The sequence below is a fragment of the Triticum urartu genome, chromosome 5A (genome assembly GCF_056163025.1).
Source record: "Triticum urartu cultivar PI428250 chromosome 5A, HENAU_Tu73, whole genome shotgun sequence".
Taxonomy (NCBI): Eukaryota; Viridiplantae; Streptophyta; class Magnoliopsida; order Poales; family Poaceae; genus Triticum; species Triticum urartu.
The window spans coordinates 207,476,852-207,495,927 of record NC_141877.1 but is presented as its reverse complement, the minus strand read 5'-3'; the positions used below and the strand labels follow the sequence as shown (position 1 = coordinate 207,495,927).

Below are 19,076 nucleotides of genomic sequence, written 5' to 3'. Positions count from 1 at the left end.
AAAAACATTAGTGAAAACTTGACGTCCGAACAAGATCAAGTGTTCAGTGCCAATCTGAAAATTGGACTTTAGAAAAAAAGTGCTTCTGTCGTGCTTTAACATGACACATCCTATTTCAAGACTTCAAGCGGGTCAGCCTACGGCATCAACCTCCTATCCCGAAGGCGGAGTACTTCTCATTAGGCCAGTTTAGCAAACTAAACTCTAGTGGCTTTGAGAGAGAAATTAGGCTCCCCGGCTAGTGACCACACACTCGTGTCGAAAAAAGGAGTGAATAATAGTAATAATAATAATAAAAACTTTGCAACGACTAAGAAGAAGAACACTTATTATAAAACGGCTCATATAAATTTAAGAGCCCCCAAGTGACTTGGGTAAAAGAATTTTATGTAAAATGATTCTATGTACCTAATTACGTATATAATAGTTGTGTTCACCCAAACTTTAAACGCGTCTTAACCGACCATCGACTTCTCCCTCTTCAGTCAAGGGCCGAAAAGTGTTATGTACTCCACCTGTCGAGAATATCGACGGTGTTTCCGATAACCAGGCAATCAGGCCATAAGGCTGTAACAGACAAAGCGCGCTCAGAGAACTTATGCTATATTACTGACGAAGTGTAAGAAGCATCTTCGAAGAAAATAGTACCCCCACCGATACCTTTCTTCGGTGCTCATTGTTACTATGAGACTTGTGCAATAGATTTTTTGTACTCATGAGTTCTGTTGTGTGCCGACCATAATTGAAAACAATAAGAGCGCTAGCTTTCGGCTTCACCCAGTCTGAGGTCCGACTCGGATGACCCGATCGTGACAATCGCAGAGGTGCTCCCTTTACTCCCTAGCCGAACAATCGGGAACGTAGGGGTAAACACAGGAGCGAGGCAACCCAGCTTGCAAATCGCTTAAGTCAATATGGTGCATACTGTGGCGTAATACACGAACAAGGAACGAAGCCGTACAAGTATAATCATATGCAAGAGCAAAAGCTTCATAAAGGAAGCCCCCAAGTAAACGGGGTATTTGAAGTTGTGTGTCACAAACAAAGTTATGACAAGGAATTTTTTACAAGCAACTTTTTTTCGAAAAATTCTAATGCTTGGTCGAATCGAACACAAGTTAAAAATTAAAAACTTGGAGCAAGGAAGCCCCCAAGTAAACGGGGTATTTGAAGTTGTGTGTCACAAACAAAGTTATGACAAGGAATTTTTTACAAGCAACTTTTTTTCGAAAAAGTATAATGCTTGGTCGAACCGAACACAAGTTAAAAATTAAAAACTTGGAGCATGAAGGCAACTTAGCTGGTTAATGTGTTCGGTATTGATGACGCGGTCCGAGCTGGATGCGGGACAAGGTTCCATCCCCCAAGCCGGTCCCGAGGTGGCGGAGCAAAGAGCTCGGCACTCCGAAGTGGTGACATAGCATGGTCAATGCAGGCCGGCAGAGTGATGCCGAAGTCCCCGACATGGGGTAATGAAGTGTTGACGAAGCCCCCCCTCTAGCCGAGGTGACGTGGTATGTCAGTACGTCGAGTTGACGATACTGCCCAACCTGGATCATTTTCCTGTGCACAAAAAATAGTGCAAACCGGAGATAATTGTAATAATAATAATAATAAATCTTTGCATAATTAATAATTTATGCAAAGTGAGTAATAAAAGAAATATGGCCTGGCGCCGAAGTGAATATCGATGCAGGACGTCGGCGTGACGCGGTAAAGGCGTGGCAAAGCCTAAATTCACAGGTCGGTCCGAGTTCCGGATGCGTCGTTCGTCGGACTATGTACGGAAACTGACCGAACCACCATGCGACTGTCATTAATGCGGGCACCATTTGATAGACCTGCGTGCATATGATGGACAAACTAGAGTAATAATTCCTTGGGAAAAATGAACCCAAACAAGCAAAAAAAAATACTAAGATTAATAGCACCTGGTTTATTTATTGTAGCAATCTGAAGAAAGGTGATTCCCAAAATTGGGACTCGATCCACACACCCATTGCCTGATGGGCGATGAAGCGACAGCATGGCGATGCTGGCAAAGGTTGGCTCGCCGAGGCAAAGCCCTCGGTTCAGCTAACGTGACGAAGTTGGTCGGCTAGTGACGCCGAAGTCTCCGGAGTAGGTTGATGAAGAGATGGCGAAGCCTCCGGTCCAGCCGAGATGTCGAAGCCTCGATATCAGCTGATGAGTCGAAGTAGGTCAGCGTGATGGACATCGGCTTGAAGAAGCAACAGTGCGGCCCTGCCGATGCCGGTCGTGACGTGGTCCATGCCGGCTTGATGAAGTGACCGTGCGGCGATGATAGTGTGCCCGCTCCGTGTAATCCGTGGGGCGGCGATGTTGGTGATGATTTATCCTTTGCGATGCCGAACTCTTGTTCGGCTTGCCGAGATGACGATCCAAAGAAGTTGAGCTCGGCTCAACAAAGTGACGACGTGTCTAGCATAGGTCGGCAGTCGTAGAGCAATATTGCCGGACTGGTTTGACACCAGCATGATGTTGAAGATCATGTTCAAAAGATTTTAAAGTTAGTGGGATGTGTTCGGGAACAAATGTTGGCGCCGCCTCCTCACAGTGCCACTCCTCTTCTTCCTCTCATCTCTCATGAACACACACTATGGAGAAACTCTACACAGACACACACACCAAGGAAGAGCACAAGAGCTTTGCGTAGAGGCCCTGCCCCTTGGTGTCCACACCATGGCTACATTTTTCACTAGCCCTCTCGATTCCTTTCCATTGCTCGATGTGACATATATATATACACAGGAAGGCACACAGCCAACCATCACGTCCGGCCATCACGCGCGCACTAACCGGCCAGCACATCCAGCCATTACTCCAACTAACCCCATACATGATGCTAATCATTAACTACATGCACGTAATGCCATCCACTCCTATCCATGCTTCATCAACACACGGCCAAGAGCCACCGTCTTGGACTCATTCCATGCAAACTAACTAACTAACCGAGTCACCTGACTAGCTAGTACCGTACTGAACGTCATCTAATGTGGTTTACTCCAACATACTCCCCCTAAACCACGATCTCCCCATCGCCGGAGTTGTTGCAGCTTTTGTCATTGTCGTCGTCACGGCGGTGACCCAGCCTGCGGACCCGACCCGGCGCATCGACGCCGGTCGCACCGCCACAGACCCGACCTGGCGCACTGACGCCGGTCACACCGTGCTCCGTCATGACCCCGGCGACATACGCCGAGCTCCTTCTCCGATGGCGACACACGCCTGGCGTCCCTCTGCGCCTCGCACGTCCCGCGCGCACCCGACGGCCCGACGAGCCCGACTGCACCAGTGCATCCCGCACGTCCCAAGCGCACCCGACGAGCCCGACTGCACCAGACGCTCACCGCGCGCCGCCTCCGCGTCCGCCATGGCAGCCGCCTGCGACAAACGCCGCTGGAAGGATGTAGCCGAACTCAAGTACGGACTCGAGCACAACGGCAACATACGCCTCCTCCCAACGTCAACCGCACGCTCGTACGTGCGACCGCGGTCCCGGCGCGCCCCACGCGTCCAGTGCGCACCCATAACACGCACCGGTCGCGCCCGGCTCGCCGCCACGGCTTATTGCCCTGCACCACTGCCGCCTCAACCGCAGCGCAGCACCTCCATGCCGCCACGCCGCACCACCACAACCTCTGCGCCACCACGCAGGTCCGCAGCGGCCGTTGCGGCTCCATGCCACGCGCCTCCACGGTTGTCGCGCCGAGCCGCCGCGACCTCTGCACCACCACGCAGGTCCTCCGCGACCTCCTCGTCTCCGCGACCACCGTGCTCTTCGTGCGCACGACATCACACCGCACAGCCGCGGACTCGCCGCGCGTCGCCGTCGCCACGCGCTCGCCGCACGCCGCAGCCGATGCCTCCATGTCGGCCGCGCATGCCACGTCCGCCACGAACGCCACCGCGCGCCACGGCCGCCCCTCGAACCTTGTGGCTCTGAATACCAATTATTGGCGCCGCCTCCTCACAGTGCCACTCTTCTTCTTCCTCTCATCTCTCATGAACACACACTATGGAGAAACTCTACACAGACACACACACACACCAAGGAAGAGCACAAGAGCTTTGCGTAGAGGCCCTGCTCCTTGGTGTACACACGATGGCTACATTTTTCACTAGCCCTCTCGACTCCTTTCCATTGCTCGATGTGACATATATATATACACAGGAAGGCACACAGCTAGCCATCACGTCTGGCCATCACGCGCGCACTAACCGGCCAGCACATCCAGCCACTACTCCAACTAACCCCCTAAATGATGCTAATCACTAACTACATGCACGTAATGCCACCCACTCCTATCCATGCGCCATCGACACACGGCCAAGAGCCACCGGCTTGGACTCATTCCATGCAAACTAACTAACTAACCGAGTCACCTGACTAGCTAGTACCGTACTGAACGTCATCTAACGTGGTTTACTCCAACACAAAACACAATACCCCATACAAAACTTCCTTCAGAAAGGATGTCCGAAATCCCGTTCATAAAAAAGACGAACTCGGGTCGGATTCGTTTTCACGCAGAAAACATATCCGGAAAGTGATGCACTAATCGGAAGGTTCCCGGAGTTTGGACGGTCGGATCGAGCTGAAATTTTGAGGGGTGGTAGATATAGGAATTCCGCAGCCGATCAATGGTTGGATCTTCCAAAGGACGTCCGAGATAGAAACTGGACACCATGCCCTAAACTTGTCCAGATTCTCGTCCAGATTTGACAAGGCTCTGGTATATCGCGGATTGCCAGAGATTCCTCCATCGGAACTCGACGAAATTTTCCAGGGTTGTTGTAGACTCAATTCCGCACAATTCCACCGAAGCAATCGTTAAAAAGACACTTGAGGAGGCGGTGGCGGTGGACACAAGTTCGCTGTCTAGAAAAATAGCACGGTCGCCCGAAGGAAATGTTGACGTTGAGCTCCCGGGCTCCCTGGATGATTCCTCCATGATCTTCATAGAGATTGGAGTTGATGTTGATGAAGGCCCTCATCCGAACATGATGATCGGAGGTAGGGCGCAGTCCTTGGTTGAACCAAGGTGACCAGTCGAGCTGGTGACGAAGATGCCAAAGTCACAGCTGATCTGCAGGCGAGCCATCGACCTTTTGCCGAACACACAGCGGAACTCTCAATGAAAGCACCAATGTCGGTGTCAAAACCGGCGGATCTTGGGTAGGGGGTCCCGAACTGTGCGTCTAAGGCGGATGGTAACAGGAGGCAAGGGACACGATGTTTACTCAGGTTCGGGCCCTCTCTATGGAGGTAATACCATACTTCCTGCTTGATTGATTTTGATGATATGAGTAGTACAATAGTTGATCTACCACGAGATCTTTGAGGCTAAACCCTAGAAGCTAGCCTATGGTATGATTGTTGTATATCTGATCTATCGACTAGCCTGATCCTGGTTTATATAATGCACCAGAGGCATAGGATAACAAGAGTCCTAGCCGAATACGCCGGTGGGGGAGGAGTCCTTGTCTTGATCACCAAGTCTTGTGGAATATTCCTTGTATGGGCAGCTATCCGGACTGGCCCATGAGTATACGTCCATGGGGGTCATCGGCCCAATCTAACAGATCGGGAGATGACATGGTGAGTACCCCCTAGTCCAGGACACCGTCAGCGGGGCTTAGAGCGGCGCCGATGACGCCAATTCTTGGATTGCTTCTCGAGGGGATTATCCTCCGTTGCCTTATTGCCATCGCTTTCTTTGGGGGTGTCCACCATGTATATATCATACGATGAGGTGGCAGTCCAGCGCCCTGTGGGCGGTGGTTCCTGTTGGTCTCCCGCATCGTCGTCCATACCGTCGATATCTTCGGAGTCGAAGTCGAGCATGTCGGTTAGGTCGTCGACAGTGGCTACTAAGTGGGTGGTGGGTGGGGAACAAATTTCTTCGCCGTCTGCTTCCCACTCGAGCCGGACATAGTTCGGCCAAGGGTCTCCTGACAAGGAGAGAGACCGTAATGAGTTTAGCACGTCGCCTAGGGGCGAGTGCTGAAAGATATCCGCGGAGGTGAACTCCATGATCGGTGCCCAATCAGATAGGATGGGCACAGACGCGAACGGTTCGGAGTCTGTGGCCGGGGACGAATCCAAGTGTCCGGCAGCACAGGTCTCATAGGAGGTGAAGTCGGTATTTGGCTCTATCGCCGCTGAGTGTGCGGCCTCCATGGCGGGGTCCATCCACCCGTCCTCGAACGGTGTGATCTCCCGAACATTGTCCGATGGTAGAGCTAAATCATGCTCATCGTGACTGTGCCGCGTACCTGACATGGGTTCCAATCTGTCGAAGATCAAGTCTCCGCGGATGTCGGCGGTATAGTTTAAGCTTCCAAACCTGACCTGATGGCCGGGGGCGTAGCTCTCGATCTGCTCCAGATGGCCGAACGAGCTGGCCCGCAGTACGAAGCCGCCGAATACGAAGATCTGTCCGGGGAGGAAACCCTCATCCTAGATCGCATCGTTGTCGATGATCGAAGGAGCCATCAAGCCTTATGATGACGACATAGTGGAACTCTCAATGAAAGCACCAATGTCGGTGTCAAAACCGGCTGATCTCGGGTAGGGGGTCCCGAACTGTGCTTCTAAGGCGGATGGTAACAGGAGGCGGGGGGCACAATGCTTACCCAGGTTCGGGCCCTCTCGATGGAGGTAATACCCTACTTCCTGTCTGATTGATCTTGATGATATGAGTATTACAAGAGTTGATCTACCACGAGATCGAAGAGGCTAAACCCTAGAAGCTAGCCTATGGTATGATTGTTGTCCTACGGACTAAAACCCTCCGGTTTATATAGACACCGGAGGGAGCTAGGGTTACACAGAGTCGGTTACAAGGGAGGAGATCTACATATCCGAATCGTCAAGCTTGCCTTCCACGCAAAGGAGAGTCCCATCCGGGCACAGGACGAAGTCTTCAATCTTGTATCTCCATAGTCCAACAGTCCGGCCAAAGTATATAGTCCGGCTATCCGAGGACCCCCTAATCTAGGACTCCCTCAGTGGGCGCGCCTCCACCCTTGTGGGCCCCTCGCAGATCCACCGACATAAGATACGTCTCTGTCGTATCTATAATTTTCGATTGTTCCATGCCAATATTATACAACTTTCATATACTTTTGGCAACTTTTTATACTATTTTTGGGACTAACATATTGATCCAGTGCCCAGTGCCAGTTCCTGTTTGTTGCATATTTTTTGTGTCGCAGAAAATCCATATCAAACGGAATCCAAATGGGATAAAAATTTACGGAGATTTTTTTTGGAATATATGTGAATTTTGGGAAGTGAAATCAATGCGAGACGATACTCGAGGGGCCGACGAGGTAGGGGGGTGCGCCCTAGGGGGCAGGTGCGCCCCTGACCCTCGTAGCCACCCCATAAGAAGGTTGATGCCCTTCTTTGGCCGCTAGAAAGCTAATATCTGGATAAAAATCGTGTCCAAAATTCAGCCCAATCAGAGTTACGGATCTCCGGGAATATAAGAAACGGTTAAAGGGCAGAATCTGGAGCGCAGAAACAGAGAGAGACAGAGAGAAAGATCCAATCTCAGAGGGGCTCTCGCTGCTCCGCCACCATGGAGGCCATGGATCAGAGGGAAAACCCTTCTCCCATCTAGGGAGAAGGTCAAAGAAGAAGAAGAAGGGGGGCTCTCTCCCCCTCTCTCCCGGTGGCGCCGGAACGACGCCAGGGCCATCATCGTGCGACAACGATCTACACCAACACCTCCGTCATCTTCACCAACATCTTCATCACCTTCCCCCATCTATCTACATCGGTCCACTCTCCCGCAACCCGCTGTACCCTCTACTTGAACATGGTACTCTATGCTTCATATCATTATCCAATGATGTGTTCCCATCCTATGATGTCTGAGTAGATTTTCGTTGTCCTACCGGTAATTGATGAATTGCTATGATTAGTTTAATATGCTTGTGGTTATGTTGCTATCCTTTGGTGCCCATCATATGAGCACGCATGTGGATCACACCATAGGGTTAGCTGTATATTGATAGGACTATGTATTGGAGGGCAAGAGTGACAGAAGCTTCAACCTAGCATAGAAATTGATGCATACGGGATTGAAGGGGGACCAATATATCTTAATGCTATGGTTGGGTTTTACCTTAATGAACGTTAGTAGTTGCGGATGCTTGCTAATAGTCCCAGTCATAAGTGCATAGAATTCCAAGTCAGGGATGACATGCTAGCAGTGGGCTCTCCCACATAAAACTTGCTATCAGTCTAGTAAAGTAGTCAATTGCTTATGGAAAATTTCGCAACTCCTACCACCAATTTTCCACACTCGCTATACCTTATTGTTTCTTTACCTAAACAGCCCCTACTTTTTATTTACGTGCTCTTTATTATCTTGCAAACCTATCCAAAAACACCTACAAATTACTTCTAGTTTCATACTTGTTCTAGGTAAAGCGAATGTTAAGCGTGCATAGAGTTGTATCGGTGGTCGATAGAACTTGAGGGAATATTTGTTCTACCTTTATCTCCTCGTTGGGTTCAACACTCTTACTTACCGAAAGATGCTACAATTGATCCCCTATATTTGTGGGTTATCAAGACCTTTTTCTGGCGCCGTTGCGGGTGAGTTATAGAGTGGGGTGAATATTCTCGTGTGTGCTTGTTTGCTTTATCACTAAGTAATTTTTATTTGCTGTTCTAAGTTGTTCTATATCTTTAGTTATGGATATGGAACACGAAATACCAAAAAAATTAGGTTTAATTGCTACTCATGGAGATGGGGAACCTCCTGAAACCCTCGATGCTCATTATGTAAAAGATATTATATACTACTTTGATAATCCTGAGAAAACCCCATTCAACTTTATAATGGGAGTAACGTTGGATCAACATAAATACTTAGGGATTATCGCTTGACTCAAAAGGGGAAACTATTATGGGATCAAATTTATATGTTGCATTGGTATTCTCAGCAACTATGCTTGGGATATGATTATACTTGTTGCTCTAGGATGAAGGCTCCACACCTTCCCTATTCATGTGAATTTAATGATGATGAAACCTTTGCTTCTTATTCTAATGGTATATATGATTATTATGGTGTGGAACAAATAGAAGAATTCCTTGCTTTTATGGGTGCTTATGAAATTGAATCATTGTTTAAAGAGTTTGAAGATTTTGATGATTTAGTTTATAGACCTAAAAATTTAGCTATCCTTAAATATTGCTATGAGAATTATAAATACAATTATGATTGATGAATTTATTGAGAAAGTCTCCGCTGTTCGAGAAGAGATTAATATTTTGCAGGAGTCTATGGAAGAAGAAATTGATGAAACTGTGAGCTCATTGGATGAAAAAGATGATGAGGAGAGCGAAGAACAAAAGGAGGAAGAGCGGATTAGCTACTCGTGCCCACCTTCTAATGAGAGTAACTCTTCAACTCATACATTGTTTAATTTCCCTTCGTGCTTACCGAAGGATGATTGCTATGATGATTGTTATGATCCCGTTGGTTCTTTTGAAATATCCCTTTTTGATGATGCTTGTGGCCAATATGCCAATATGATCTATGCTTATGGAGATGAACTTGCTATAGTTCCTTATGTTAAACATGAAATTGTTGCTATTGCACCCACACATGATAGTCCTATTATCTTTTTTAATTCTCCAAACTACACTATATCGGAGAAGTTTGCACTTATTAAGGATTATATTGATGGGTGGCCTTTTACCGTTGCACATGATAATTTTGATAGATATAATATGCATGTGCTTGCTGCTCCTACTTGCAATTATTATGAGAGAGGAACTACATCTCCGCCTCTCTATGTTTCCAATATGATAAAATTGCAAGAAACTTCTTATACTATGCATTGGACTTTACTATGTGTGCATGAATTGTTCTTTTATGACATGCCGATGCATAGGAAGAGAGTTAGACTTCGTTGTTGCATGATATATGTTTCTTTGTGCTCACTACTAAAACACAAATCATTGTTAATTAAAATTGGCCTTGATATACCTTGGGATCCGGGTGGATTCATTACTTGAGCACCTTATGCCTAGCTTAATGGCTTTAAAGAAAGCGCTGCCAGGGAGACAACACAGAAGTTTTAGAGAGTCATTTATTTCTGATGAGTGCTTTTATATAGTTTAAAAACAAAAAAAATAAAGAGGGGAACCCAAAACTTTTCAAAAAGGAAAGTGAAAGTGAGAGAGACAAGCATTGTTGAAGTGGGGGAGCTCCTTGAACTTTGTTCATGCTCATGGAAACTTTGCGAATCTTGATTACAGAAACTTTACAACAAAAATAATTATCCCCTTGTACAACTCCATTGTATTATAAAAATAATGTGCCAAGATTTGCCTTTAGGATGTTTACATTGCTTGTTGGTTTGTGCGGTGCAGAACAGAAACTTTGGCTGTAGTGCGTGATTTTACATTTTTTTACTGGAACGTCAAACCATTCTGAAACTTTTTGCATTGTCTTTCTATAATTTTTTTTTATTTTTCCTAATTTTTCAGTATTTTTGAGTGCCAGAAGTATGGTGAATGTTCAGATTACTACAGACTGTCCTGTTTAAGACAGATTCTATTTTTGATGCATAGTTTGCTTGTTTAGATGAAACTATCAATTTCTATCAGTGGATTAAGCCATGGAAAAGTTATATTACAGTAGCTACAATGCAAAAACAAAATATGAATTGGTTTGCAATAGTACTTAGAGTAGTGATTTGCTTTATTATACTAACGGATCTTACCGAACTTTCTGTTAAGTTTTGTGTGATTGAAGTTTTCAAGTTTTGGGAGAGATCACGATGGATGAAGGAATAAGTGGCAATAGTCTAAGCTTGGGGATGCCCGAGGCACCCCAAGGAAATATTCAAGGACTCCCAGGCAACCAAGCTTGGGGATGCCCCGGAAGGCATCCCCTCTTTCTTCTAACAATCATCGGTAATTTTATTTGGAGCTATATTTTTATTCGTCACATGATATGCGTAAATCTTGGAGCGTCTTTTGCATTTAGTTTTCACTTTTATTTTATGAACCATGCTGGTATGAGATAGTCCATGGTTGATTTATGTAATGCTCTTTGCACTTCACTTATATCTTTTGAGTATGGCTTTATAGAACGCTTCATGTGCTTCACTTATATCATTTGAAGTTTGGATTGCCTGTTTCTCTTCACATAGAAAACCTCCATTTGTAGAATGCTCTTTTGCTTCACTTATATTTGTTAGAGCGCGGGCATATCTTTTGTAGAAAGAATTAAACACTCTTGCTTCACTTATATCTATTTAGAGAGATGACAGGAACTGGTCATTCACATGGTTAGTCATAAAATCCTACATAAAACTTGTAGATCACTGAATATGATATGTTTGATTCCTTGCAATAGTTTTGAGATATAAAGATGGTGATATTAGAGTCATGCTAGTGGGTAGCTGTGGATTGTAGAAATACTTGTGTTGAAGTTTGTGATTCCCGTAGCATGCACGTATGGTGAACCGTTATGTAACGAAGTTGGAGCATGAGGTATTTATTCATTGTCTTCCTTATGAGTGGCAGTCGGGGACGAGCGATGGTCTTTTCCTACCAATCTACCCCCTAGGAGCATGCGCGTAGTACTTTGTTTCGATGACTAATAGATTTTTGCAATAAGTATGTGAGTTCTTTATGACTAATGTTGAGTCCGTGGATTATACGCACTCTCACCCTTCCATCATTGCTAGCCTCTTCGGTATCGTGCATTGCCCTTTCTCACCTCGAGAGTTCATGCAAACTTCATTGGTGCATCCAAACCCCGTGATATGATATGCTCTATCACACATAAGCCTCCTTATATCTTCCTCAAAAAAGCCACCATACCTACCTATCATGGCATTTCCATAGCAATGCCGAGATATATTGCCATGCAACTTCCATCATCATCATCATATACATGAGTTGAGCATTTATTGTCAGATTTATTTGCATGATCTTAAGATAGCTAGCATGATGTTTTCATGGCTTGTCCGTTTTTTGATGTCATTGCTACGCTAGATCATTGCACATCCCGGTACACCGTCGTAGGCATTCATATGGAGTCATATCTTTGTTCTAGTATCGAGTTGTAATATTGAGTTGTAAGTAAATAAAAGTGTGATGATCATTATTATTAGAGCATTGCCCCAAGAAAAAAAGGAGAGGCCAAATAATCCTAAATAAAAAAGGGAGCCAAAGAAGCCTTAATAAAAAAAGGGGGCCAAAGAAGCCCGCCAAAAAGGGGCAATGTACCACACTTGTGCTTCAAAGTAGCACCATGTTCTTCATATAGAGAGTCTCTTGAGTTATCAATTTCATATACTAGTGGGAATTTTCATTATAGAACTTGGCTTGTATATTCCAACGATGGGCTTCCTAAAATGCCCTAGGTCTTCATGAGCAAGCAAGTTTGATGCACACCCACTTAGTTTTTAGTTTGAGCTTTCATACACTTATAGCTCTAGTGCATCCGTTGCATGGCAATCCCTACTCCTCACGTTGACATCAATTGATGGGCATCTCCCTAGCCCGTTGATTAGCCGCGTCGATGTGATACTTTCTCCTTTTTTGTCTTCTCCACACAACCTCCACCATCATATTCTATTCCACCTATAGTGCTATTTCCATGGCTCACGCTCATGTATTGCGTGAAAGTTGAAAAGGTTTGAGAACGTCAAAAGTATGAAACAATTGGTTGGCTTGTCATCGGGGTTGTGCATGATTTGAATGCTTTATGTGGTGAAGATGGGGCATAGCCAGACCATATGATTTTGTAGGGATAATTTTCTTTGGCCATGTTATTTTGAAAAGACATGATTGCTTTTTTAGTATGCTTGAAGTATTATTGTCTTAATGTCAAATGCTAGACTATTGCTTTGAATCACTCATGTCTTAATATTCATGCCATGATTAGATTACATGATCAAGATTATGCTAGGTAGCATTCCACATCAAAAATTATCTTTTTTATCATTTACCTACTCGAGGATGAGCGGGAATTAAGCTTGGGATGCTGATACATCTCCGTCGTATCTATAATTTTTAACAGTTCCATGCCAATATTATACAACTTTCATATACTTTTGGCAACTTTTTATACTATTTTTGGGACTAACATATTGATATTTGCCCAGTGCCAGTTCCTGTTTGTTGCATGTTTTTTGTTTCGCAGAAAATCCATATCAAACGGAGTCCAAACGGGATAAGAACTGACGGAGATTTGTTTTGGAATATATGTGAATTTTGGGAAGTGAAATCAACGTGACACGATGCTCGAGGGTCCAACGAGGAAGGGGGCGCGCCCCTGACCCTCGTGACCACCCTGTAAGGTGGTTGGTGCCCTTATTTCGCCGCAAGAAATCTAATATCTGGATAAAAATTGTGTCCAAAATTGAGCCCAATCGGAGTTACGGATCTCCGGGAATATAAGAAACGGTGAAAGGGCGGAATCTGGAATGCAGAAACAGAGAGAGACAGAGAGACATATCCAATCTCGGAGGGGCTCTCACCCCTCCGCCGCCATGGAGGCCATGGACCAGAGTGGGAACCCTTCTCCCATCTAGGGAGAAGGTCAAGGAAGAAGAAGGGGGCTCTCCCCCCTCTCTCCTGGTGGCACCGGAACGCCGCTAGGGCCATCATCGTGCGACAACGATCTACACCAACACCTCCGTCATCTTCACCAACATATTCATCACCTTCCCCCATCTATCTACAACGGTGCACTCTCCCGCAGCCCGTTGTACCCTTTACTTGAACATGGTGCTTTATGCTTCATATTATTATCCAATGATGTGTTGCCATCCTATGATGTTTGAGTAGATTTTCGTTGTCCTATCGGTAATTGGTGAATTTCTATGATTGGTTTAATTTGCTTGTGGTTATGTTGCTGTCCTTTGGTACCCATCATATGAGCGCACACGTGGATCACACCATAGGGTTAGCTGTATGTTGATAGGACTATGTATTGGAGGGCAAGAGTGACATAAGCTTTAACCTAGCATAGAAATTGATGCATACATGATTGAAGGGGGACCAATATATCTTAAGTCTATGGTTGGGTTTTACCTTAATGAATGTTAGTAGTTGCGGATGCTTGCTAATAGTTCCAATCATAAGTTCATAGAATTCCAAGTCAGGGATGACATGCTAGCAGTGGCCTCTCCCACATAAAACTTGCTATCGGGCTAGTAAAGTAGTCAATTGCTTAGGGACAATTTCGCAACTCCTACCACCACTTTTCCACACTCGCTATACTAAATGTATTGCTTCTTTACCTAAACAGCCCCTATTTTTTATTTACGCACTCTTTATTATCTTGCAAACCTATCCAAAAACACCTACAAAGTACTTCTAGTTTCATACTTGTTTTAGGTAAAGCGAACGTTAAGCATGCGTAGAGTTGTATCGGTGGTTGATAGAACTTGAGGGAATATTTGTTCTACCTTTAGCTCCTCGTTGGGTTCGACACTCTTACTTATCGAAAGAGGATACAATTGATCCCCTATACTTGTGGGTTATCAACCTACTTCTTCCTCCTATATATACTCATATACCCCGAAAACATCCGAGAGTACCACGAAACCCTATTTCCACCGCCGCAACCTTCTGTACCCGTGAGATCCCATCTTGGGGCCTTTTCTGGCGCTCCGCCGGAGGGGGAATGGACCACGGAGGGCTTCTACATCAACACCATAGCCTCTCCGATGATGTGTGAGTAGTTTACCACAGACCTTCGGGTCCATAGTTATTATCTAGATGGCTTCTTCTCTCTCTTTGGATCTCAATACAAAGTTATCCTCGATTTTCTTGGAGATCTATTCGATGTAATTCTTTTTGTGGTGTGTTTGTCGAGATCTGATGAATTGTGGGTTTATGATCAAGATTATCTATGAACAATATTTGTTTCTTCTCTGAAATATTTTATGCATGATTTAATATCTTTGCAAGTCTCTCCGAATTATCAGTTTGGTTTGGCTACTAGGTTGATTTTTCTTGCAATGGGAGAAGTGCTTAGCTTTGTGTTCAATCTTGCGTTGTCCTTTCCCAGTGACAGCAGGGGCAGCAAGGCACGAACTGTATTGTTGCCATCGAGGATAAAAAGATGGTGTTTATATCATATTGCTTGAGTTGAGCCCTCTACATCATTTCACCTTGCCTAATGCGTTACTTTGTTCTTATGAACTTAATACTCTAGATGCATGCTGGACAACGGTCGATGTGTGGAGTAATAGTAGTAGATGCAGAATCGTTTCGGTCTACTTGTCACGGACGTGATGCCTATATACATGATCATGCCTAGATATTCTCATAATTATTTGCTTTTCTATCAATTGCTCGACAGTAATTTGTTCACCCACCGTAGAATTTACAATCTTGAGAGAAGCCACTAGTGAAACCTATGCCCCCCGGGTCTATCTTCCATCATATTATTTTCATATCTACTTTCTATTTCTGCCGCCTTTTATGTTGCAATCTTTATTTTCCAATCTATACCATAAAAATACCAAAAATATTTATCTTATTATCTCTATCAGATCTCACTCTCGTAAGTGACCGTGAAGGGATTGACAAGCCCTTTATCGCGTTGGTTGCGAGGTTCTTGTTTGTTTGTGCAGGTACTAGGCGACTTGCATGTTACCTCCTACTGGATTGATACCTTGGTTCTCAAAAACGGAGGGAAATACTTAAGCTACTTTGCTGCATCACCCTTTCCTCTTCAAGCGAAAACCAATGCATACTCAAGAGGTAGCAGGATAGACAAGGTTGCTTCTTCGTGGACCCTTCATGGGTGGAGCCCTCCATGGACTCGCGCAACCGTTACCCTTCGTGGGTTGAAGTCTCCATCAACGTGGATGTACGATAGCACCACCTATCGGAACCACGCCAAAAATCTCCGTGTCTACATTGCGTTTGCTCCCTCCAAACTCCTCCCTTTACCTTCATGTGCAATGTTTTACATTTCGTGCTATACTCTTAGACTTGCATGTGTAGGTTGATTGCTTGACTAGTGCTAAGTTGCTAAAATCTGCCAAGACTTAATATTAGGAAAAGGCTAGATTTTTATTTGGTCAAGTAGTCTAATCACCCCCCTCTAGACATACTTTCGATCCTACAAGTGGTATTAGAGCTTTGGTCTCCATTTTCCTTGATTTCCATAGCTTTTGGTGATCATAGCCTTGGTTTCACAACCTAGGAGAGTATGGCGTCTAGCGAGGTAAATTACCACCGTAGAGGTCCTTACTTTGATGGTACTAATTTTGCTAGTTGGAAGCATAAGATGAAAATGCATATTCTTGGACATAACCCTGTCGTTTGGGCTATTGTGTGTATTGGCTTGCAAGGTGAATTCTTTGATGGGAGAGAACTGAACCGTGAAGCTAGCGCGGAAGAGTTGAAGATTTTGCAATACAATGCTCAAGCTTGTGATATTCTCTTCAAAGGATTATTCCCCGAAGAATTCAACAAAATCAGCCATCTTGAGAATGCAAAGGAAATTTGGGATACTTTGATTGATTTGCATGAAGGTACCGACTCCGTCAAGGAATCCAAATTGGATGTGCTTCAAAGTCAACTTGAAAAGTTCAAAATGAAGGATGGTGAAGGTGTGGCTGAAATGTACTCTAGGCTTTCTTTCATCACAAATGAGATTGCCGGCTTAGGAAGTGAAGAGATGACCGATAGATTCATCATCAAGAAGATCCTAAGAGACTTGAATGGAAAATATGATACCGTGTGCACATTGATCCAAATGATGCCCAATTACAAAGATCTCAAGCCAACAGAAGTCATTGGAAGAATTATTGCTCATGAGATGTCACTTAAGGATAAGGAAGAGCTTCACAACAAGTCAAGTGGTGCTCACAAAGCCTGATGTGATGCTCCCACATCATCAAGTGAGAAACAAGCCTTCAATGAAGAATTGAGCCTAATGGTGTAGAACTTCAACAAGTTCTACAAGAGTAGAAGCAAGGAAAGAAGTTCCAAGTCAATGTCCTACAATGACAAAAGATCTTCAAGTCGTGAACGTAATTGCTACAATTGTGGAAGACCCGAACACTACTCCAATGAGTGTATGGCTCCCTACAAAAGAAGAGAAGATTCTCCCAAAAGAAGAAGTAGAAGAGAAGAATCACCACCAAGAGAGAGAAGGAGTAGAGATGAACGCTATGAATGAAGAACATCACGGAGAAGCAAGGATTCAGAAAGGAAGGACAAATCATCAAGGAGCTACACAAAACGAAGACATCAAGCTCATGTTGGTGAATGGGTATCCGGCTCCGACTCCGACAATCACTCCGAGAGAAGTTTTCACTCCGACTCCGAATATACTCAAGATGAAGTTGTTGCTGGTATAGCACTTGTGTCAACCAACTCCTATGACATATTTGAGTCACCAAATGATGGAATTGGAAGATGCTTCATGGCTAAAGGCCCAAAGGTACCACACCCTGAGTATGTTGATTTCAATAGTGATGAAGATGATTTCCTAGGTGATGATGATTTACTTGTTGACAACTCTAGTGATGAAAACTATGATGAACTTGCTATTAATCATGCTAATCAAGATAAAATGAATGACGGTGATAAGAAGGAGATTGAGCGTCTAACTAAAGAACTAAACACTCTTACGTTAGCTCATGAAACTACCTTGGAAGACCATCGAGAGCTTTTAAAGACTCATGAGAAGTTACGCTTTGAAAAGCTCAATCTTGAGAAAGAGCATGGGTTCTTAAAAGCAATCAATGATGATCTTCGCAAGAAAATTTCTTCTTACATTGCCAAGCGTTTACTCTTGTCTATTTACATGCCACAAGTTAAATCTAGCAACAAGAGTAAGAAAGATTCTTCTTCTAGTAGTAACAATAATCATGCTAAATCCAATGTTGTTGCTTCTAGTAGTTCTCTTGATTCCACTAATGATTCTCTTAGCCAAGTTACACTTGAGTAATAAAATAGCTTATTCAAGGGAATTATAGAGAAAGGTGTTTACAAGAGCCTTTCCTGAAGTAAGCAATTTGAGGAAATTGTACGCAAGCAAGGAAGGCACCGGAAGAATCAAGGAATTGGTTTTGAACGAAGGTTCAATGCCAATGGAGTTGAGTGGGAAGAAGATCAATACCCCAAGACGAAGTTTGTTCTTCAACAAGAGAAGTATGATCCTACTTCTTTCCAAGGAACACAAGCTCAAGATGATCTTCCACCACAAGACTACAAGCAAAAAGGCAAGGACAAGCTTCTAGAGGAGATTGATGCATCTGAAGAAGCTCCCAAGGCCTTGGTCAAGTGGGTTCCCAAGACTACATCAAGTTCCACTTCATCAAGTACGACTACAACTCCAAGGATTCCCATCAAGATGGTGTGGATCCCGAAGAAAAAGAACTAGAGAGTTCTTGAGGGTGACTCCGCCAACATACTTCACTCATATCTTTTGGCAAGGACATGTGAAAAAAACTTCCATATCTTGCACTAGTTCAAGGAGTCACAAACCCTCTTGTTGGTAATACAAGGGACAAGGTAACCTAATGCTTTCATGGACATCATCTTATGTGAACATCACTCTATGTCTATGGATATCCTTGTTTGTTCCTTGTGGGACTAACCCGTGTAGGTATGGAAAGTGCAAATCACTCCAATGGATTGCTCCAAATGATCTACATCAACATTGAGCATCTACATCTTCAACACCTACATGAAGTCATCATCGACAAAACCCAAGGTTAGTTCATCCCTCTTAGGGGGGATATCACATCTAGGGGGAGCTTTACTCTAATTAATTGAGCTAAAGCAACTCTAATGGTGTGAACACAACAATGCTTTATGTAAAAGTGGCAACCCCACTTGTGCTTAAACGATGAGTGTGACCTACGATCAAATGTTCTTATTTGACTCCTCAGTCAATATACTCATATATAGATGACCTAGTCATCGCCAATTGCTTGATAGATGCTAGAGTGTTTGTGCATGCTTTGCCACATATTTCATATGCCATTTTATTTGTGAGCATGTTGGTTGCATATTTTACTCATTCGAGGAC

At 44.4% G+C, this 19,076-nt stretch overlaps 1 pseudogene; it reads right to left on the bottom strand.

Annotated features, from left to right (window-relative positions):
• Positions 1–2,708: 2,708 nt before the first annotated feature.
• LOC147970803 (uncharacterized) lies at positions 2,709–4,144 on the bottom strand (annotated as a pseudogene).
• Between the last annotated feature and the right edge of the window lie 14,932 nt (positions 4,145–19,076).